We start from the raw sequence: 23,634 nt of genomic DNA on the forward strand, positions 1-23,634 counted from the left end.
CAACTATTGCGATCGTCTGTTTCTTACTATTTCATTATAAATCATTCCGTTCGCTTGCTGTTAACTATTTACATGCAGTACTGTTTTGTTCCTGTTTGATTGAAATGCATCTTTAGCATGTTTATTTAAGTAGCTTTCAAACCCCTTCGCACAATACCCCTAATTGAATATATAGTTGATGCTAAATGAATATGAAGTTCCTTTTAAGTGATTAGTGGAGAAAAACGACAAGGTCAGGCGAGATGGGGTGCAAACGCCACTAGTACTCCCTCGTCACGATAGATTACTCACTGATACAAGACAGAATTCTTATAAACTTGGGCAAAATCCATGCCAAGTTCGGCTTCTACCACTGTGGAAGTGACCTCGAACATCCATGTTGCTGGATTGTAATTATTCTAATCCTTGCATGTCCTGTTGGAGAGAAATGGTCACAATCAAGCTGAATCATCGTCAACTTTTTGACATACTCAGAACCCGTACAAGTAGTAAAGAGAAAATATCTCAACGGCCTGTGTATTTTTGTAGCAAACCCACCTCAAAATATTTGATGACACTGCTTGAATGCTGCCCCAGAGGTCCAGAGTAGATAATATGCCCACCTGTTTTCAATAGAACTAACTGCAATGTTTTCCAAATGGGTATTAAATGTAAGAGTAAGTCTACAATTACCGATCGGAAAATCCCGATTGGAATCCCGATGCCCCGCCGGGCACGCTCCGGCCACCGGACGGCCGATCCGATCCGTCCAATAATTCTAAAAAAAAAAACCAAGTGGGCCCCCGTGAGAATAAACGGCATCCGACGTGTGTAAGTGGCCAATCCAAGCACTCCATTTTTGTGTTTGGATCGGCCAAAAAAGGAGTGCTTGGATCGGCCACTTACATACGTCGGATGCAATTTATTCTCGCGAGGGCCCACTCGGTTTTTTTTTATAGAATTATTGGACGGATCGGATCGGCCATCCGGTGGCCAGAGAGTGCCCAGCAGGGCGTCGGGATTCCGATCGGGATTTCCCGATCGGTAACTGTAGACTTTCTGTAAATGTAACTAGTTTATGTTGAAGTACACATGGAATATCAATGGCAAATATTATGAATTGAATGATCTCCATAAGATAATTGTGATTTTTCCTTGATCATCACTAGGTCATGAGTGCCACAGTATTGTTGCTATTAAATAGCGGCAAAAACTATAATCTATTGCTGGTAACTGTCATAGAACGGAATAATACAAAAGATTTTGGTATTAGGCCCATTCGAAATCATAAAACAGTAGGAACTGTTGATAAGGTGGTAGAAACTTAGTTCAACCTCTTATATTTTGTGGTAATCAAATGTGATCTTCAGGAGAAGTACATTCGATGCTAAACATATGAACCAAAGAAGACATTAAGAAGAGTAACCCAGTCCCACCCACCCTAAAACAATCACAGCTTCAGTCAACGAAAATAGTGCATGGACCGGCACAATACTTGCTAATCCTACTACTTTGTAGCTTATACGTTAACATGTCGTGGATTTATGAACACTTGCTTACACTTTGAAGGATTTTCTAGCTCAATGATAGGCCGAAGGAAGCAGTCTTGTAACTGGATTCCATTCCAATTTTATCACCCAAACCATTTTCTCATACGTTAAAAGTTGTTGGGGCAAAGGCCTATCAATGAATATTAAGTTTGCAACTCACAAATAACAGGAACAACAAAAAGGCCAAAAGGCCTTCGGCCCAATGGCATCAGGGGTGCTAGGAGAAAAGAGGTTAGGAGTTCAACTCCTCTTCCAATGTGCTAATCTAACAACTCTGAAAAAATAGTGACTTTCGCCAATCAAAAAAAAAAACAACCCAAAATGTAAAACTAGAATTTAGATGGCTTCACGTCAAGAGGGAAGTAGGTTCTAGACCTTCTCTCATTGTTGGCCCATTTTCAGTAAGTTTTCTTTAGGAAGCTTTTATCATTTTTGCCAATACAAGACAATTCGGAAAATTTCCGAACAATACTTAACCCACAAAGTCAAACATTCTACTAGTCGCAATTTATGATGAAACAGCTAATGTTTAAATTCTTAATTCCACTTCAACGTCCAAGTTGACTCATGTCACAAATACATAAAATAATACGTTAATTAGTGTCCTACCTCATCAAATGTTTCAAAGAGGTCAATACTTGGTTGGTGAATGGTGCAAACAATAGTTCTGCCCGTATCAGCCACATTCTTCACAACCCGTATGACAATTGCAGCTGCTCTTGCATCCAATCTAGTTGTAGGTTCATCCATGAAAATAATGGAGGGGTTAGCAACAAGCTCCACTACTATTGTAAGCCGCTTTCGCTGTTCAGTTGATAAACCACTGACACCGGCCAATCCAACCAAGCAATCTCTTATTTCATCAAGCTCCATGATCTCCAAAACCTCTCTCACAAATTCCTGTGAAGATATACACAGGCCGTAAAAGTGAAATTAATCTTAAAATATGTTGGAAGAATCCAAGATCAAATTTAACTCGTATGTACATACATATACTTGAGAGATAGGTCATACAAATTTAGTTGTTGAATCAATTTCAGGATGCAGACGCAGCCAAGCAGAAAAGATGATGGATTCTCCTACTGTAACTTGTGGGGAATGAATGTCACTTTGCTCACAGTAACCCGAAATCCTAGCAAAAGTGTCTTGAACCTTAGGATGTCCTCCAATCCTAATATCTCCTTCCACAGTGCCACTAGTTTTCCGTCCAGCAAGAACATCAAGAAGAGTTGTTTTTCCAGCTCCACTAACACCCATCAACGCTATAAGAACACCAGGCCTTAATGCACCCGCAATATCACAAAGAAGTTGAGGTTTTTTCTGAGTGAAACCCTTTTCTATCATTGCCTGAGTTGAATTCAAATGGAAAATCACACAAGATAAGATCATCTGACAACTAGAGATATCGAAAGGCCTCATAAAGTTTGTAAGAGATTTGTTCATGTGAATACCAAGGGGGTTTCAACATAGTACTACACATCTTGAAATACTAAAGTTAGGGGCTCAAAAGGTAAAACCAGCCGATCTGTAAAATTAGATTAGTCACCTTTATTAATTGCAATAGGAATAAAATCTCAACACAATTAACAAAGGAAGTTAGCATTTGAAGCAATGTTCTAAGACTCATTAGAAGAGGAAGACGAATAATGCAAAGACACGACCTTTATGAGGTTTTGACGTAGATTTATGGGAACGCTTTGACTTTGCTTCTTTGTCGACACCATTGGAGGAATCTTCACTTCCTTGTATTTGGAAGAGCTTTTCATTGGAAATAATAGCACGAGACCGAGGAGCTGCATTTTCATTTTGAAATACAACAAGCATATATCACTACGATATTCTTCTCTTGTCTTCAAGTAATTGACAGGTAAACTTACGGTTTAAGAAGGTTAAGGCCAGAGTAAACCCAATATTGAATAATATTGCAAACCCAAGTAAGGCACCAACCGATATCCAGAAGAAGTATTCTCTAAAGTCAAGTCCACGGTTTTCAAGTGTTGCTTTCCCTATTGTTGTATTCCCTGCAAGTGTCTACAATAAAAACATGAAAAATCGAAGAATGAAGGAGCTGATATAGTCAAGAAATGCTAGTGTTCTTTCACTATTGTAGCTTATCCAATAAACTAAGACATCTTGTTGTGACTGCTGTTGTTGAAGTCGCTTACTGTGGACCTGTGCTGTGGTAACTGAATATTGATTAACATTATCTAAATGGCCCACAACTTGTATTGTTTTGGAACACTGAGTGTACCACTGTCTGACCATGAAGTTAAACGAACTTCGAAGCCAAAAAAAAAAGAAAAAAGAGAGAGAGATGCAGCTTGAAGATTTCAGTAATTGGATTAAGAAACAAAAGTTTGTGTTTACCCTAGCTAGATACTCACCTCTTGCCATCTTGGAGCAAGAAATTCATTTACAACAAGGCCTATCTCACCATAAGTCGTAGGGAAAACCCAAAATCCCCACTTGAACCAAGTTGGCATAGAGTCTGTAAGCAACAAGAGGGTATAACTTAGTTTTACTAAATAATTTTCCGAAACTCAAATTTGAAAGAGGTCATGAAACCTTACATTTTGGGATAACGAAGCCACCGAATGAAAAGGCAAATAAGAGAAACAAACTACCAGCTGTTGTAGAAACGACCACGGTACGGAAGACAGATGCCAAGAAACAAAACGCAGACGTTGTAGCAAAGTGCAGAGCAAAAAGTAGAATAAACTGTCGGAAGAACCTAAAATACAGAGCCAATGGTAGAGAATGTACTCCATTAAGTTAAACTTTTTACAAGGAGTCTGTGTGTGTGTGTGTGTATTTGGAAGTATCAATGAAGCTTGGTACGTAGATATGTAATCAATGAAAACTGACTTAATTACGGATAGTTGATTCAAATACTTGTAGAAATATACTACGGTAACTTCCTCAAATCAATTTCTTATTCGAAGAATAGAGAATATATGTTCAAAACAAACTAACCTTCCAGGCTTAGGATTGTATCCCACGCCATAATAAGTAAGAGAAGTCCAAATTAGAGCTCCCAACAGTGAAAGAGGAACCTTGAGAATTGTTGTAGGTATTGCGTATGACCAGGCTGGATAAAAGTACAATTCTCTCTATTTGTAGAAGACAGCAAGTCTTGCAACAGTCATCGGCAACTCCGGAAACCCATCAAGAGAAAGAATGATGATAGCCAAGAACAAAGCACCCACATAAGAGTTTGCATGAATGACATCAACACCCATCCGAGTTCTCATGATCATAGTTGTCATGAAAGCTGCTGCGATAAAAAGCCGCAAAGAAGAAGAATTGAAGCTTCTATTTTCTCCAGGGCCTTGTGCCAAAAGAATAAGAATTTGGCACAAAAATGCATGAACAGTTTTTTTTTTTTTTGGGATAGAACAAAAAAGTGAGGATGAGGGAATAGGAAATCATTGATCAAAACCTGAATTGATTTGAATATATAAATAATAGAATTCCTCCTCATGAGAAGATATTCCCTTGACATGCAAGCTCTAAAGAGCGCCCATTTAGAGAGTGAATACTTGCTAAAAGAAATTGCATTCTTATGGCTCTGAGACTTTGTAAATGGATTTGATAGTTCCTCATCTAGCTTCTCCCCAAAAGTAGATTCCCTGAATTTCTTGTAAAACGAGTCAACAGAAAAGTAACTCCAAGACCGTTCAGCTTGGTGCCATTACTGTGCTCGATCTTTTCTAGATATAACCTACAAGGGAGTCAACTACCCCTTTTCTTTCTGGACATTTAAATCCAGAGGAAGAAATCCAGATGAAGAACGATAAACTTACCTCTTGAAGGAAGTCAACTACCCCTTTTCTTTCTGGACATTTAAATCCACAATCTTCAAAAAAAGCTAGAACATGACTACGAGGTCCATGATAGATAATCCTCCCTTCTGCCATAAGAATGATGTCGTCAAAGAGATCAAAGGTTTCTGGTCCAGGCTGAAGAAGTGCCACAAGAATAGTAGCATCTGCGATATGTGCTTGTTGTTGAAGACAAGCAACAATTTGATATGAGGTAGAACTCTCTAAGCCATTTGATATTTCATCCATAAATAGTGCTTTTGTGAGACCTATAATCATCTCGCTTGCAAAATACCAATAAAAAATTTCTACAGAGTAAATGCATGTGCTTGAAAAGTTGAAAGGCAGTGGAAATAGAAATTTTCAAAGGCCTATTGTGATGTTGTCGTAAGTTGCCTTGCATCAAATTCTAGCATTCAAACTCCCTGTATTCCAGATCCAAATGCAAAAATAGGAGAGTACCTATAGTCAATCTTTTCTTTTCACCACCTGAGATACCTCTTCTCATAGAATCTCCCACTATTGTGTCCGCACATATGTCAAGTCCTAAAATCTGAGTAACAAAATCATCGATGGGTAAAGCATTTTCCAAGCAATGATAGAGAAGGAGATCAATGCCAGCTCTATTGAAAGACTTACTTCCAAAATATAGTCAGTCTGGAGAGTAGTCTTCTGTCCTTCAATAGAAATTGCCTGATGAAATAAAAACATAAACACTATACAAGATAAGCAAAGTCACACACATTAAGAATACCAAAAGATGAAATCAACGACCTTTGCCCATTAAAGAAACTGCCCATTTACTAGGACAATATAAGACAGAAGAACACTATCTCATCACATTATCATTGATACAATGGCTGTCATGATCCTGAGTTTAGTTTCTTGTTTAAATGTAAGTCCTAAGGTAGCAAAATTCATTGTTCGGGTAAGTTCCGACCCACACGAAAGGCCTAACGATCTGGGCACTATTGTCAGGTTGATGCTATTGCTATATTATGTAATGATAATAAAGAAAAGTTGCTTTAGTCCCATTCTTTATAATTGTCTTTCTCGTACTGTGTAAACGAACTTCAAGTCTTAATTGTGTCTCAACAGGAAGCTGAATCATTAGACGGAGCGAGACCAAACCTCCCTTTTCTTCAACAACAACAACAACATAACATAACCCATCTAGTCCCCCAATCATTGGGGGTATGGGCGGGGGATGATTGGAGACAGACCTAACCTTTGGCAATATATGCACAAAGTGGTTGCTCTCAAAATACCATTAAAATAGTGGCCCCCTAAACCTCCAAGAACCGAGGAGCTACAAGGACGTTTTGTTGTAAAACCATGCCCCCAAATCAAAGCCAAATGGCATTAGAGAGGGCAGGCCTAGAGACCCAAATCAATTTATGTGCACATTACCATGCTTCCTTCATTGATAGTCCAGAGCATTGGTATGCAAAATTCTTAATTATTATTATATAATATAGCAATAGCATCAACATGACAATAACATTACAAAGCAATATAGGCATTTAAGCGATATAGCCCTTAGAGAACATGATTATTAATTGTATTGCAGTTCTACTATTTGTTATGTCAGAAATGTTATCGCAACACAATTCTTTTGCAGTTCTACTATTTGTTATGTTCTTAATACACGTTATTGACGTTGGGAAATGTAACTGCAAAATCTGAGTCCAATTTGGTTCAAGTTGTGAAGCTTATGGTATATAAGCATGTGGACATCCTTAACTTTTTTTTGAAATTGAGAGTATCCTTACTTCAACAGATAGGTTTTGGGGTAGAATTATGTTCAAGACCAGTATTATGTAATCGGAGCCAGGTACCAAGGATGGCTAGGTTGCGTGCCCCTGGCATGCACACAGTAGGTGCCACCTAGTGAGCATGTAGGGCGTCAAGGAGGGTGTCAAGCAAAGTCTCACATTGCTTGTGTACCAACATAATATGCAATATATAAGCGTGATGACACTCTTAATTCATTAACTACTTTTGGGTTTGAGTTTCTACAAGCCCCTTGTGGAAACTACAAGAATAAATGAGAGAGAGGGAGAGAGATATTTTGACTATGATATTCACCACACACACATAAAGAGAAGTACTTTAATCATTACCAACAAATGCCTGAATAGAAGCAGGCCGCAGTTTGCCATGAGGTGACATTGTAGACTCAGGACATTCTATTGCTCATGAAACATGTTGGAACACCGGCAACAAGTGAGGTAAAAGAAGACGCAGATATTAAGAGAGCACCTTCATGTAAGTACTATATCTGCGTCTGGAAAAACTCCTGCATGTTTTTCCCGTATGCTAACCTCAGCCATAGTCTCTGCGAATATACAAAAAATTTACATAATTTCCATTACAACCATCAAAATTTTACCCCACGGACAAAAATCCAATAAAATGACCTTTTTCTTTCTTTCTAAAAGCGTCCGTACCTGCTCGGCTTCCAACCCCCTGACAGCGAGCAGAAAAATCATGTGTTTCCCTCACAGTCATTTCAGGGATGTGTAGGTCATTTTGACTTATATAGGCAGAAGTTTTCTGAGGAATGAACTTTTCCAGTTTGTATCCATTGTAAGAAACCTCCCCAGTGACCTGTGCAGGAAAGGATGAACAAATAGAAGGTACCTTCCAATGGAATAACGTAAACTACCAATCTATCAACCAGCAGTGTGTAAAATGTTAGCCGTACACACCTCATGCCTTGAGTGAAGTAATCAACTTAAGTACTTAACATCAGTGATTAGATCCTTTTTTATGGGTAAATCAGCTCATCTTTTATGCTATTCATCATCCACTTTAGGCAAAAAGAAAAATCAGGAGTTCAATTTCCTCCATTGTTGCTAAATTCAAAGGTAAAAACTACCATATCAGACTTCCAGTGTAACCAAAGCACATTGACATATGGACCACCTGAGAAATGGGTGCTCCTTAGAAGCTATGCTAAACAAGAGCCCAGCAGAATCCAAGTTTCATGTAAGAGAATGTTCAAATTTCTATCATACACTTGAATGGATGTATAAAGTGCGTGTTCTTGTATTTGCATTATATCTTTGAACCCACCCAAGCCTACCCACTCTGAATGCACTCAAATCCAACCCACTTATGAGACGGGTTACCATGGGTCACATCCCAATTTTGACTCATCCCAAGTCTCAAATGGGTTGGTTAAATGGGTCAAACAATATTTACCCAAAAGGGTATTCATATACTACGAATTACTAGCGTCACCCCCCAAAATTACTAAGGCCACTTCAAAAAATTACTAATGTCACTCCAAAAATTACTAATGGCATCAAAAATTTACTAGTGCCACCCCCAAAATTTCTTTTGCCACCCCAAACTTACTAACATAAAATTACAAGAGCCCCATGAATTTTTTTCATATACGAACATAAATTGGGTACCAAACCAAACCAAACCGAGTCTTAAGTCCCAATCACTTGGGGTCGGCTACATAAATCATTTTTTTCCATTGAGAAGAGCCATTTGTTCACACAAACCTACTATACTCATATCGTTGTGTACCACAGCATCTAATGTCAATTAAGTCTACCCCTCCTCGTAGCATTGCAACCCAAAGCTATCCTATTTGCTCTCTTAACTACTGCATCTCTTGGTCTACGGTAGACATGCCCAAACCATCTTAGCCTATTTTCCCTCAACTTCTCTTCTATGGATGTTCCACCTACCATCTCACGAATCGTTTCATTTCTAATTTTGTCTCTTCTAGTCTTACCACACATCCACCTCAACATTCTCATTTCTGCTATACCCATCTTGTTCACCTGTTGTTTCTTAATAGGCCAACATTCTGTCCCGTAAAGCATCGCTAGTCTAATGGCAGTTCTATAGAATTTTTCCTTTAATTTTATGGGTACCCTCTTGTCACACAGTACACCAGTAGCGCTCCTCCACTTGAGCCACCCCACTTGAATCCTATGGGTCAACAAACATAAATTGGGTGTGTAATTTTAATACGGATATATAACCTCGTTAATGGGCGTGTTGGGTTTCACTTTTTATGTATGAGTCGGGTTGTGTATGAGTAATAATTGTCTAACTAAATAGGTTGTTGGGTCAATGACTTATTAAAGACCCAACCCCTATACAACTCGCCCAAATCCACCTGTTTGACACCCCTAGTATCAATGCTTGGTATTAGAGAGGGAAAGATATGAGGGACCTTGAGAGATTTGTCTAGATTTCCATAAAGTGCTTTCAATAGTGTAGTCTTTCCACATCCTGATGGACCAAGTAGTAAAGTCATCCTGCAGCAATGATAGGCCTACTTGAGTAGACTCATAAAAATATGCAACATTCCGAAGGAAACAATGGACGAAAGTGATTTTTTCTTAGGCATATGAAACAAATAAAAATTATGATTAACATCTTAAAAAGGTCACTAAAGACAAAAATAATCCAAAACTGACAAAATTTTGGGATTATTTTCGTGTTTATTAAAAAAGATTAGTTTTGTTCGTATTTTTTTATTTTTTTGATTTCTTTTGTCGAGACAAGCCAATAATCTATAAAAGTTGACGCAAAACTACCAAACGCAAAAAAAAATTAAAAAAATCAATAAAGACAAATTAATCTGATTTAATTATTAAGCCAAAACAAGCATGACGCTAAGTTGAATCCAGAAAATATAATTGGTTTCCCAAAGTCAACTCATTTGAACTTTAATGGTCAATAAAATGATTCTTGAGTTCTGTGTCATCAACATATTTTTATTCACTTTGAAGGGATATTAGATCTTAAATGGCAAATAACGTATGGTAAAAATTTAGATTAAGCTTCAAATTAGTCTCACCTTCCAGGCTTAATGATACCATTGACATCATCAATAATGGTTATCCTGGCCTCTTGTGACTTCAAACCAGGTAGCAGGAAACAGTCCTGTTACGAAAATGCATAAAGTAATCAATTGACAAATGTACATGGACAACAAATGATCTAATTAACTTAGTGTGGACCCAAAACATGGACTCATTCATTTGTGTTGGAAACAATAGCCAGTCAAACAAGATATGGATTGTCTTTTGGTATTTGGTGAGTTATACAACCATAATACCTTTGACTTCTATCTTGCGGGCCAAAGAACCACCTAACATTTGGCTTACGAGCTAGCCTCTCCGGTCTTTCAAAAAGTGCGACGGCACATTCAGAAGAACCCAAATCGATCATATCATGCTTGGCCAATCAATGAGTTGGATAAAATTAATTTAGCATATAAACTGTAATGTATTGTTGCTTTTGGTTCTAGAATAAACTCATATCCTTTGCACCCTCAACATAGAGTCCAGAACAGAAGTCATTGGCAGGCAGAGAAAACCACCCAAATTCATACACAGCAAGAAAGATTTAATTTACTCGAAGAAATTCGATACTTACTGAAACAATACTTTTGAGAGAATTCCATAGAGTTGGGACGGGCTTTCCGTGAACCACCTCACACTCTGCTTCCACGCGCAGATTGCTATATCTCACTTCTACTCTCGGCAATTGTACACCAACCCTACCAGAATCAATTCAAGCCTCAATAACCCATAAATAGATCCTTAATTTCAAGGACAATCATGAACAAGTACGCCTACATAGACAATTAGAGATGAAAATGAAGAGCCAACAGCAAACATAATGTCATGCTATGGTAAAAAGTTATTTACTTAAGACTATTACCTTCATTGCTTGACAAAGAGGACTTAGAACATCCATTGCACAGAATGGCATAAAGTTGTAAGATTAGGTATAATGCATGAACAATAAAAGATTCTTTATCCATCCAATTTTGTTTACTCTGGATTTTCTTTTAGATGTTTATGTATGCTACCACGGGCTTGTGTGTGTGTGCAATGATTATCGGCATAGGGATATCTAAAAAAAGACTTACTTATATATTCTGTAGTGGGCCGAAATATCCGAAGGGTTACAAGGTCCAGAAAGGGGGAGTGAGGATTCACACGCTGTTTGATCTGTCATCTAAGTTACCTCAGTTCACCTGTAAATAAGTTTGGGCTTCGGCCAAACTTGCCAATATTTATCCGAATGATAGACTGAACCACGAGTACTTCACCGAACGATTATAAGCTGTATCCGAACGTATGACATATGAGTTCGCTCGGGGTCTCATCAAGCGCACAGATACGAACTTCCGTTTGTTTGGCTAGGGTTTTCTTCGGTCGGGATATCCTACGCTCGGATAATTCGTATGGCGGAAGTGAGTCCCGCCGAGCTTAGACGATTGTGGAACCTTCCATAAATATCTACTGATAAGTAAGCTGTCTTCTCTGACATTCGAAGTGACATCTCTGAACGATATGACCTTTCTGACATCAACCCATGTGGCTCTGAAAGACTAGAGAAGTGGTGTTCATTAAATGGCCCTGCTAGAAGGCGCCAACCGAGCAGAACGTGACACGTGGGAAGTATGACCAACTTGCTCAGCACTCCATCTCTTTGCCTATAAATAGAGAAGCATTACCACTGAGAAAAAAGATCCCTAATCTGGGCTTGAACAGCACTTCTCTCTTTCAACATATTGTTCTTACTAAACTTCTCCCTCTTTCCACCTACTGACTTATTCATCGGAGCTTCTTCCCGGAGGAACAGCCCCCTCCGGTTCTGCAGGTACATCAAGACCGGCGTTAGCATTCACGGTCCCACATTCGGAGGCGGCCACACCTGAAGGAGCACGAAGAAATCACGCCCCCACATATTCTGTTTCTCATATTCTGCAACAACCAAAGGTTGTCATTCTCAATGTGTTTGATAAGTTTTTTAACAAACTTGCGTCGTTCTAGAGCACCAAACTTAGTAACGTCGACTACCCTTTTCCCTTGAACATCAACTTTGCTTTCATCATTTTCATCAACCAAAGACGATCTCAGCCTCCTAATTGTTGGCAGTCTGTAAAGCTCAGCCCACAGTAAGGCATTTTCCTGATTCTCAACATCATCATCATTTGCAGAAGTCAAACCTGAACTCTTTCTGAAACTAGAGGTAAGGCGCCGGAAGGATGAACTCAAACTTTTTCCTATTTCTTCCAGCTCAAGGCTTATTGACTCTATCTCATGATTACCCATCAATTGAGCCATACTACACAAGCTAGGAGGACTAAAGTGGGATGGTAGGACAAGAGTAAAAGGTAGGGTCAGACACACAATTTATAGAGGTAGATATATAAGAGAACAAACACACACACACATGCACCCATGGTTTGCGTGTGACTGTGTGTGCACTATTATCCGTACTTTCGACTAAAAGAAATCGTGAGGCATCATGCTTAATTTTCTTGGCATAGCAATTGAAGATGCTCTGCTATTTTTAATTTATAACGAATTGCCTCCCACCATATCAAGAAGAACTAGCATTAACCCGTGCTATGTACGGGAATTGAAAAAAATATTATAAAAAAGATTTAAAAAACGTATTTTCATACGGCAATATATATAATAGAGAGAGATAAGAAATAGATTGGATTGAACCCTAACCAATAGCTTTTTCCAAATTCTAAGTTATCTTATCGTTTCGACCAATTTAATTTTAAAATATTTAAACAAAAATATATGTAGAAATTTTAAGTTAGGCCACTTGTCGCACTCAGGGCTTCTCAGGCAATCTCGTGCAATACAATATAGTAGAGACATATCCCCCATTTTTTTTTTATCTCAGTGGCAAATAAGTCCTTATCATTTACTCTGCCTGAAAGCATAGTCAAATCATTTAGGCTCAAGCATGATTAGGTGTGGGCCCAAAACAAAATATGTTGGTCTCATCCTGATGTGTGATGAAAAAAGGATACGCTAATTGCATCCCGGATCCTGCGATTCAGAGACCAGGAGAGATCAGTTTCAGCCTATAAAATGCCAGAGAGATTTCAACAATGCATCGCAATCTTCTGCTATTGAGGCTAGATATATTCCGGGCATTTATCAGTTGACTTGTGGATTTCTCGACCATTGTTGCCTATTATTCTGGATTATTAGTACTTGTAGGGGTTCGATTTAGGAGGGACCTTGACCTGAGTTAGTATTTCTCTTACGTTGCTCCGTTCACCCACCTCTGAACCTACAACAAGTCACTAGGGCTAGAATAGCCCAGTGACCCTCCGACGATCAAGTTAGATCTCATAGGAGGATATAGATCTAGGGTTAGGGAAAGATGGCACACCTCTCAAAGATGAGTATCCCTTTGTATTTATAGACCTAGGTTTGCTTGGCCTCCAAGCTAGTGCGTGAAGGATACGCTCGGGTAACCGCCTCGGATGACATCACAGATGACGCACCGGATAAGGCGGTTACGGAGCACATGGTCAGACCTGGCCTGGATGATCCTATCCGCCACGTATCGCTCTTGGTCACCTTTCTGCTATGTACAATCTTTCAAGAGACTAACGGAATGCTTGCTTCGGTAATAAACCGAAGAGTTAACAGGAGACTTGATACCGAGCGAGTAAACAGAAGGATATACACTGGCCTGCCTGTACAATCCTATAGACCGTGCCGATATGAGACCTCGGTTAATGGTGGTCTGGTCAGATTACCAAGGCCATGACCGAAGCCTCCACAATAGCCCCTCAAGCCCCTGGAGCCTTGTACCCTTGCTTCAGGGTCTTGACCTCATTATATGAAACATCAGGCCTTGATCCTTTCCTTAGAGAACTACCGGAGAGTACGCTTGCCTCGGTAGATCCCGTTCCACCTGTGCCAGAGACGAGAGCCACATGTCAGCAGTTGCCGAGGTCTCAGAATAGACAGGCTGTCTAGGCACGTGCCGTGTCAGTTGATTGGTACGAAATGTCGCTTCGGTGACACGCGTCATCACGCCTAAGGTCTGAATATCCGGCGCCTGTCCTCGGTGCAGAGCCCCTGATGCTGGCCGTCTGATGATAACACGCGTCAAAGATCTAACGGCTCGGTGCATAACGCTTCGTTTCCCGCGCAGCCTTCCACCTCTCCCATTATGAATAAGGAAGACAGAGGTGAGACGATTACTTTTCCTCCACTTCTGAAAACGAACCAGCGCCGCCGTCTGTTTCCAACTTTCAATCAAGATTTTAAGCGTTTTGGACGCGGATCTCGACACAAAACAAAGGTATGACGATCTTCAGTTGCTGGTTTTCATGTTTTGATCATTTTCTTCAAGTTTTCTTCCCTTTGATCCACATTCCTTACGCGTTGTGGTTGTACCGCCGTTCGCCGCTGTTCGTCCTACGGCGGCGCTGGGCGTCTCCAGTGCTTTGTTCTTAGTTTCCCCGAGGTCTAAATTCAACCCGAGGGCCATATTCTTTCCGAGGCCAATCTTCAACCCGAGATCATAGAAACAACCACTGGCCTCGGAGACCTTTCTCGGGGAAAGGTCCCCAGAAATATACCGAGGAGCGATGACCATTTCGTCCCTATTTGCTAGGTCATGTTGCTTTTCCCTGGGCATATAGCTAACGGGTTTTTGCACACATCTTTTTTTTTGCTAGGAAGGGGCGAATGGTTGTTGAAGTCTCCTCGGACAGTACCAGTAGCTTCTCTTCTACCGACCTTGAGGAAATCTTTGAGGAGTGTCGTGCCCAGGCTGTTTACCGAATCCCATTGGACGTCATTGAGCCTTCGGACCCTCTTAGAGCTTCACGCTCCGTCACAGCCTTCGCTCCTTGGGAGATGGAAATCCCTAGTACTTCGGGCCACGAACCGGGCCCATTCGCCGATGCCCCCGAGGAGGTTCGGGGACGAAGGAGGCCGATGAGGCCGTGTCCCCATCTGAACCAATACTTTAATGGGACCCCGGCTGCATACTCCGAGTTCAGAAGGGTTTACAGCATCCCTCCGGACGTAGAGGTCCGGCTGCTTCCTGACAACAACCCCAAGACCCTTCCTCACCGACCAGAGGAGTTGATCTTTCCCTTGATGGCAATTACTGAGGGAGGGGTTAGATTCCCCCTTCATCAATTTATCCGACGAGTTCTCCGAACCCTCTCTCTTACCTCGTCCCAGCTCACGGTAAACTCTTACCGAATCATCACAAGCGTTATTGAGCTGAGGAGGCAGTTCAACCTGACCTTTGGGGGTCGAGGAACTCTTCGGCGTATATCTCGTGGGAGTCAATCGAGAAAGCAACCGACATTACCTCTCGTGCAGGACGGAATATGACACGTTCCTTGTCGACCGTCTCCTCGACTCCGAGGAGTGGGCGAACATTTACGTCTCGGTGACCGAAAATTATATGTTCGGGCCCGGGGAGAATGCAGATACCACTACTAGGGTGCAATTTGGGACCGGGGCTCCTAGTTGATAGAAATTACTCTTCGGTAGATACTTTGTATGTTTTTGTTATGCCCTGCGTACTTATACTGACCCCTTGTTTTGGTTTTGCCTTGCAGCCGAGGGAATCGTTCAAGAGCTTCGGGAGAGAGCTAACCGGGCCCGGATTACAGCGGCCTACGCCATTCCCATCACTAGTCGGTACGCTTCAGAACTGCTCGGGTACGTCCCCACTTATACGAGCTTTTTAAAGAAGAAGCCGAGGCAGCAGGGGGTCCCGAGGGCAGGCCGAGGACGAGGCAGAGGGAGAGGACGAGGACGAGGGGAGAGGGGAAGAGGAGAGGGCGCGACCGAGACCGAGGAGAGTAACTTCGGACCTCAGGGCATCCTTCGCGAGGAGATCGACCGAGATACTCCAGAGAGAACCGGACTGAGCGAGGAGATGGCGAGCCCCGAAACTCGCGAGGTGCTGAATCTCAGGCGCCGGAGGCCGGCTGGTCGGGGCAGGGGAACAGTCCCTGGTACGCCTGGTGCCAGGACTTCGAGGGCGACTTCTGTTTCACCACAGGAGCCCCCGGAGAAGAGGACTCAGCATGACGAGGGAGACGAAGAAGGGGGAGATCGGGAGCCGATCCTGATCGAGGAGGAGCAGGGAGAGCCCGGAGGGGGGATCGGTGGAGCGGAGGATGGCTCCTGGGTCAATCCGAGGGAACTCCCATGGGCTCCGGAGTTCCGCCACTTCGCCGGTCGCCAGATCCACCATGCCGACAGTGTCAAGAACCTCGGCGTGGCCTTCGGAATGCTCCGAGGGAGCATTCTTCCGAGGGATGCCCGGGCTGTCACGGGCTTGACCGAGGACGTCACTGCCGAGATAGCTCAGGCTCTTTTCACTGTAAGTTACTGGTTTGCGTCCCGCTTTTTTCAATCTAAATGTTTGCACTTGGTGAATCTTTTTTTGCTTTTTGTTTGCAGGCGGGTGCTCGGGCATTGGCTGTCAATGACCGGTACAAGGCGCAGGAAGAAGCGACCGAGAAGCTGAATCGGGAGTTAGCCCGGAAGGAGGAAGACCTCAAGCTGGCTCGAGAGACTTGCAAGCTCTACCTGGCAGACTTTCAAAGGTGTGACAGGGAGAGGGTGGAGGCAGAGGGCAGGGCCGCCAAGGCCAAGGAGGATGCCAACACCCTCCGAGTCGCTCGGGCTGCAAAGGTTGACTTCGCGAGGAAGAGAGGCTACGATGAAGGTTGGGACGCAGCCGGAGTAGAATATAAAAAGCAGGTTCGGGAGATCGAGGCCGAGCTGCATCGGGACCGTTTCTTGGACGGCCTTCGGTATGGCCATGAAGCCTTGGTAAGGAGACTCAACCTCCCTGAAGACTCCGATCTCCGAACACTTCCCGAGGCACCTCCCGAAAAGCTTGTCCTTCCAGAAGAAGAGGAAGAGGTGGTGGAGCCTGTGTCCGAGAACCAGAACCTCGGAAACCAAGCCGATCCAAATGCCCCTGCGCCCGAGGACCAGCTCGACCCCCAAGCTCATGCTTAGGATAGTGTCTTCCTTTTATTTTTGAGATTTTATGTATTTAGATTCTGTAACTTTGACTGGACGGCTCCGGACATTTAGAGTTTGCCGTTCCAGGGCTTGTAAATACTTAACACCGAAGCAGTAACTTTTTGTTTATGGTTTGTTGCTGAAACCCATAATGCTTTGTAAATGAATGCTTTCTTTTCCTGAATGTTATCTTTGAAATGCTTGTATGATTGGTTTGCTCCTTGGGTTATGATGCCCCTGCTTCGGTGAGACTTGAAAAGTTTGTAGAAACAAGTTTAACCGAAGCGTTAACCGAAGAGTTTTGCCAAGCATAAAAAAGATGTTTAATCAAAAAAGAGTGACTTGATCCGAAGCCCCTGCTTTTAGGAGGGTCGGTAAGGACCGAAGCAGAAGCAATTGTTTAATGAATTTTGGGTTTGCACACCCGTTTGTTTAATGGAAATAAGTCTAGCGAGTAAACGCGAGATGGTATTACTGCTTAGGGATGTAGGCCGGAGTCACGAAGGGATATGGCTTCTGCCATATGTTCGGGACGCAGTGAGTCCGAGCAGTGGAAAACTTTTGATGGGTCGGTATAAGGGGCTCGGGAGGAGACCGAGTATCCTTAAAGCCAGTGACCAGAATTCCAAACGACCGAAGAGGCCTGGGCGACTTGGTGGGAATTTTGTCCGAGGGTATCACCTATGGGAGAACAATATCCCTAAAGTCGGTATAAAACGGTCCGGGCAAGAACGGACCGAGTGTAAATAATTTAAACAGCAAAGGGTACGAATAGTGCCAAAGAGAATTCTCATTCAAACTTGGAGTGCTGCCCATACATAAGCAAGTTGCCTTCGAAACTTTAAAGGAAAATTCAACATAATAGAGATTTATTGGGCTTCGGTAACCGAGTACTATCCGTAGAACTTCTTCAGGTTGTTTGCATTCCATGACTTAGCGATGGGGGAACCATCCAGCTTCTCCAATTTGTAGTTTCCTGAGCCGAGGTACTTGAGAACTCGGTAGGGGCCCTCCCAGTTGGGCATTAGCTTTCGCTTTCTGGACTTCTCCACCACTTTTTTTCAGACGAGATCGTCGGGCTTGAACGACCTGAGGCGCACGCTTCGGTTGTAGCCTTTTGCAACCTCCTGTTGGTACGATGCGAGCTTGATCTTTGCATTGTCACGTTCTTCTTCGACTAAGTCGAGGTCTGAAGCAATGCTGTTGTTGTTGACCGACTCATCAAAGTTTTCTGTACGCATTGTTGGGAGTCCGACTTGGAGAGGGATGACCGCCTCCATTTCGAATGCTAAGGAGAAAGGAGTGCGACCAGTGGATCGCCGAGGGGTGGTACGGTAGCCCCAGAGTACCCTAGGTAGCTCTTCGGCCCACTTTCCCCGTCGTGACTCGAGTCGTCGCTTAAGTCCAGATGAAATTGCCTTGTTTGCAGCCTCGGCCTGTCCGTTGCCCTGGGGGTAAGCCGGAGTGGATGTGTCCCATTTGATGCCGTACTCATCTAATAGGGCTCGGTACTTCTGTCCAATAAACTGCCTTCCATTGTCTGTAATAATGGCGAAAGGGACACCGAAGCGTGAAATAATGTTTCGCCAAACGAAATGAATGACGTCTGTTTCTTCAATAGTTACCAAAGGTTCGGCCTCGACCCATTTTGAAAAATAGTCTGTGGCGGTGAGGAGGAACTTAAATCCTCCTACGGCAACGGGGAGCTTACCGACGATATCCATGCCCCATTGGGAAAAAGGCCAAGGGCTTGTGAGGGGACTAAGATCTCGAGCTGGCTGGTGGATGATAGGGGCGAACATTTGACATTTTTTGCAGCGTTTGACGAACTCTTCAGAATCCTCCTTCATTGTCGGCCACCAATATCCTTGGGAAATGGCTCGGTGAGCGAGGGACCGACCGTCGGAATGGCAACCGTTGTCGCCGGAGTGGAGCTCTTCAATGATGCCCTGTACTTGGTGTGGGTGTGCAACCAGTAGATATGGACCGGTAAATAATCTTCGGTAGAGCTTCCCGTTTGGATTGAGCCAAAAGAGAGCGGCCTTGTTTCGGAGTCGGTGAGCCTCCTTTTTGTTAGTGGGAATGGAATCGTCTCGCAGGTAAAGGACAATTTCGTCCATCCAGCTCGGGCCAAGCTTTATGTTGAGTACCTCCTTAACTAGCACTTCAAGTTCGAAACTGGGCTTGTCAATGGAATTGAAGGACATGGAACGGTGTCCTGTAGAAGAGCATGCCGAAGCGAGTCCTGCAAGGGCGCATGGGCGTCTTGTTCCCTGGAGATATGCTCGACTCTGATTGCATTGAAGCGTTTAATGAGCTGGACTGCGGTGCTGAGGTAGGTACGCATGCGGTCATCCCGAGCTTCATATTCCTCGGAGAGTTAGTTAACCACCAATTAGGAGTCGCTATAAACCACGAGTTCTTCGATGCCAATGGCTTCGGCAGTCTTGAGTCCCGAGATTAGTGCTTCATATTCGGCCTCATTGTTAGAGGCTGGGAAGTTGATGGATAGTGAGCTTTCGTGCAGGACACCGGAGGGCGAGAGGAAAACAATTCCTGCACCTGCGCCTCGGCTGTTGGAGGCGCCATCGACGTACATTTTCCAAACATCACCGTGAAAAAGCTGCCAGGCTGTGCTAGGGTTGGCCTGGAGTACTGCCTCGGTGCTCGGGGTGGGTGCCGAAGCGGGTGTGTTGGGCGGCGTAAGCTCGGCGACGAAGTCGGCGAGCACCTGGGCTTTTATTGTTGTCCGAGGCTGAAAATGGATTTCAAAATTGGCAAGCTCAACGGCCCATTGTGAGATTCGGTTGGAGAGGTCGGCCTTCCGGAGGAGAGACTTGAGAGGGTATTCGGTAAGGACGATGATACGGTGTGACTGAAAGTAGGGAGCGAGCTTCCTGGAAGCTGAGACGAGGGCGAGGGCGAGCTTCTCTAATGGTAGATAACGCGTCTCGGCGGGAGTCATTGTTTTGCTGGAGTAATAGATTGGCTGGTGCTCCCGGCCCTCCTGGCGGACGTGTAGAGACCCGTGATTTATTTTATTTTATTTTATTGTAGGCTGTATTTTTTTTTTTCCTTTGTTAATGTACGGCCCGTTGAAATAGACGGTTCGGATATTCGGTGTGACGGGTTCGTGGGAGGATATAAGGGTAATTGTGCGAGAGGTGCACGTGTGTGTGTGTGGGGTGGGAGCATGGGATTACTCCCCATGCCAATAATTTCCCCAGGAGACTACTTTCTCCCATTTCTCTTTTTCTCACTCTCTCGGCCAAACTCTCTCCTCTCCTCCGAAACTCTCTCCTCCCTTCTCTCTTCGATCTCAACACCTTAGACCGTGATTCCGAACGAAGTCCAAGAATTAAAATTGCTATACGGAGCACGGGCTTTCCGAATATCCAAGAAAAATCTTGATCGGACCGCGTGGGAGCTCGGTTGACTTGGTCAAAGGGTCGGGTTTTGCTCAAAACCCATGAGGTAGGGATTTCTTACCCTCGTTATGTGTTTATACGGTGTTTATGTACTTAGATCGTGCATTGTTTCGTTGTTTGAGGTTGTTTGTTCCATTTCCGAAAATCTGCAGGACAGGGTCTTTGTTTTTGGGGTTTTACACCTTCTTAAACTCATGATTGAATTTTGGTTCTTTCATATGGAATAGAGTAGACTTAGAGCCCGTTCTAATGCCGCTTGAATCACCTAAAACAGTTGAGAATTGAATTGATGGTGGATTTTTGAAATCTGGTCTGCAATCTGTCTCGTTTTCTGGGTTTCAGCCCACTTCGAATGGCCATAACTTTCTCATCCGATGTCCGTTTTACGCAAACTTTATCTCGGTTTGAAGGTCTTGAAGTTAGCTTTCATTTGCCTCCGGAATCGTCCTAAAACTCTAAGTTCACGGAAAGTTATGATGGTTTGAGTGGAGGTATGTCAATCTGTCATGCTGTGAAAAATCGCCAAATTCCGAATTCCTACCGGTAGAACTTTTCTTTCTACCGGTAGAATTTTGTTGCCATGATATTGGGTGCTTACTGTTTTGTGTTTGTACCGGTAGGTACCCATTTCCTACCGGTAGGTAACTTGTCAAAAGTAAAATCTCCTGATGCAGTGAAGTCCCAACTTTTGTCCAAAGTCTTAAGTCATTTAAGGGAGTTTATATTATTATATACATACATAATGAGAAATCAGGTGGTTTTGTTTGTCCCATGTGCTACGTGTGATGCATAGGGGATTGTTCAATGTGATGGAACTATAGAATTATGAATGTAAGCTTCTTGCACAACATTTGTACGAACGATACACTTGAACTTGTAAATGACGCGCGAACATTCGGGGCCCATCGACGGGTGGGTGCCTGGCAGGGGATATCAGGGTCCCATAATTAGCCTGGCAGGAGCTTATGCTCAAAATGATCACTCAAGGCCTAACCTTCGCGGTAGGTGCTTGGCAGGGGATATCGGGGTCCCATAATTAGCCCGGCAGGAGCTAACGCTCATATTGAACACTCAAGGCCTAACCTTCGCGGTAGGTGCTTGGCAGGGGATATCAGGGTCCCATAATTAGCTTGGCAGGAGCTTATGCTCAAAATGATCACTCAAGGCCTAACCTTCGCGGTAGGTGCTTGGCAGGGGATATCGGAATCCCATAATTAGCCCGGCAGGAGCTTCGGCTCAAGACATATACGATGAGATGGCGTTGGACACATGAAAAGTGGGAATGGTTCTAGTGTGAGTCAACGGATTCCGGTATTCGAGCTCGGATTCCGGAGCTCGACCCGTATTGGTTTGGTTTTGGTTTTCACAAGTCATTTGAAGTAAAAATGAAAGTTTTAAGGGAAAGAGAGTTGATATTCCGTAATGTGAAATTGTGATGGATTGTGGTGTTTGCGCATGTAGTAAATGAGGTGGTTGAGAACCTATTGTAAGTTTGTTCGGTTTGATGTGAATTTAGTATAGCTTGAGTTCGACATGAGTCTGATAGGAATCACGATAAGATGCTTAGAACATAGAAGTCGATATCCATTTGTCTATTGTGGTAAATCCCTGTTGTTCGTGTTGTTCATTGAAACTTATTCATCTCTGGTACATATTTCATCTTATTTTCGTATAGCTTGTGTAAAGATTTCTCTACTGGGCGCGTGTTTGCTCAAACCTATTATCATTTCAGGTACAACACTGGGGTAGTGATTTGAAGTGCATGGAGTGCATCTTTGCATAAAAAGGGGTTCTTCAGGAGCTACCTATATATTTGAAAATCAAATTGTATTGTAATGTACTGGGATGTCTTAATTTGAAACATTATATTTGTGGACAAAATTGAGGATTTGGGAGCAGTATTGTATTTTGGGGTATTGGCTGTACTATTGTGAGGTTTTATACTTCAAATGGTATTGTTATTTATGTTTAAAAAGTAGGGCGTGACAGGACGAGCACCGAGCTTACAGCGTGCGGAGAGACGGCTAGGTAGAGGAACAAGTCCTCTTGGTTCTGAGGGGTGACGAGGAGTGGAGCCTTGGAAAGATACTTCTTTAGTCGTTGGAGGGCTTGATCACAGTCTTCTGTCCAGTTGAAGCTCCGTCGGCTGCCTTTTAAAAGTGTGAAGAAGGGTTGGCATTTGTCCGAAGAACGGCTTATAAACCGATTCAGAGCTGCGGCCATGCCTGTCAAACGCTGAACATCGCGCTTGTTGTGGGGAGCCGAGAGTTGATCAATGGCGAGAATCTGGGAAGGATCGGCCTCAATACCGCGTCGAGAAACGAGGCGGCCAAGAAATTTTCCGGAGCTGACACCGAAGACGCACTTCTCGGCATTGAGGCGGAGTTTGTGGCTCTTGAGTATCTCAAAGACTTAGGAGAGGTGAGCTAGATGATCACCGGCGCGCTGACTTTTGACCACCATATCGTCGATGTAAGCCAGCATAGTGTCGCCTAGTAATCGCTCGAACATCTTGGTTATCATTCGCTGAAAAGTGGCCCCGGCATTCTTTAAACCGAACGGCATAACAAGATACCCGAAGATGCCGTGGGGGGTGATGAAGGCCGTGTTTTCGACATCGCCTTCGCTCATGGCAATCTGGTGATAGCCCCGGTAGGCATCCAAGAAGCTGAGTCGCTCGTGCCCGGAGGTGGCGTCGACGAGCTGGTCAATACGAGGAAGGGGAAATAAGTCTTTTGGGCAGGCGTCGTTGAGGTTTGAGTAATCGACGCAGACCCGCGATTTGCCATTCTTTTTCTTGACTACGACAGTGTTGGCCAGCCACTTGGGGTACTGGATTTCTGTAATTGCCCCTGCGTTCAGGAGCTGGTTAACTTCTTCGATAACGGCCTCGGAATGAAGAGGAGACGACCGTCGTGCCTTTTGCAGGACCGGGCGTTTGGCTCGATCGATGTTGAGTTCGTGGCAAATGAAGGAGGGATCGACCTCGGGCATCTCATATGGGGTCCAAGCGATCACTTTGATGTTCCGGCTGAGA

General features: G+C 43.5%; 1 long non-coding RNA gene, 1 other non-coding gene and 1 pseudogene across 2 annotated transcripts; 1 reads left to right on the forward strand and 2 right to left on the reverse strand.

Moving 5' to 3' along the window:
* Positions 1 to 287: 287 nt before the first annotated feature.
* On the reverse strand, positions 288 to 12,465 carry LOC131308706 (pleiotropic drug resistance protein 3-like; annotated as a pseudogene).
* Positions 6,669 to 6,776, reverse strand: LOC131309024 (small nucleolar RNA snoR100). Its single transcript, XR_009194697.1, has one exon. It is a non-coding gene; the product is annotated as a small nucleolar RNA snoR100 (small nucleolar RNA).
* A 7,804-nt stretch (positions 12,466 to 20,269) lies between the features above and the next one.
* On the forward strand, positions 20,270 to 22,572 carry LOC131308715 (uncharacterized). The gene is made up of 2 exons (XR_009194535.1): positions 20,270 to 20,643; positions 22,330 to 22,572. It is a non-coding gene; the product is annotated as an uncharacterized LOC131308715 (long non-coding RNA).
* Positions 22,573 to 23,634: the final 1,062 nt, after the last annotated feature.

The sequence above is a fragment of the Rhododendron vialii genome, chromosome 11a, assembly GCF_030253575.1.
Source record: "Rhododendron vialii isolate Sample 1 chromosome 11a, ASM3025357v1".
NCBI lineage: Eukaryota > Viridiplantae > Streptophyta > Magnoliopsida > Ericales > Ericaceae > Rhododendron > Rhododendron vialii.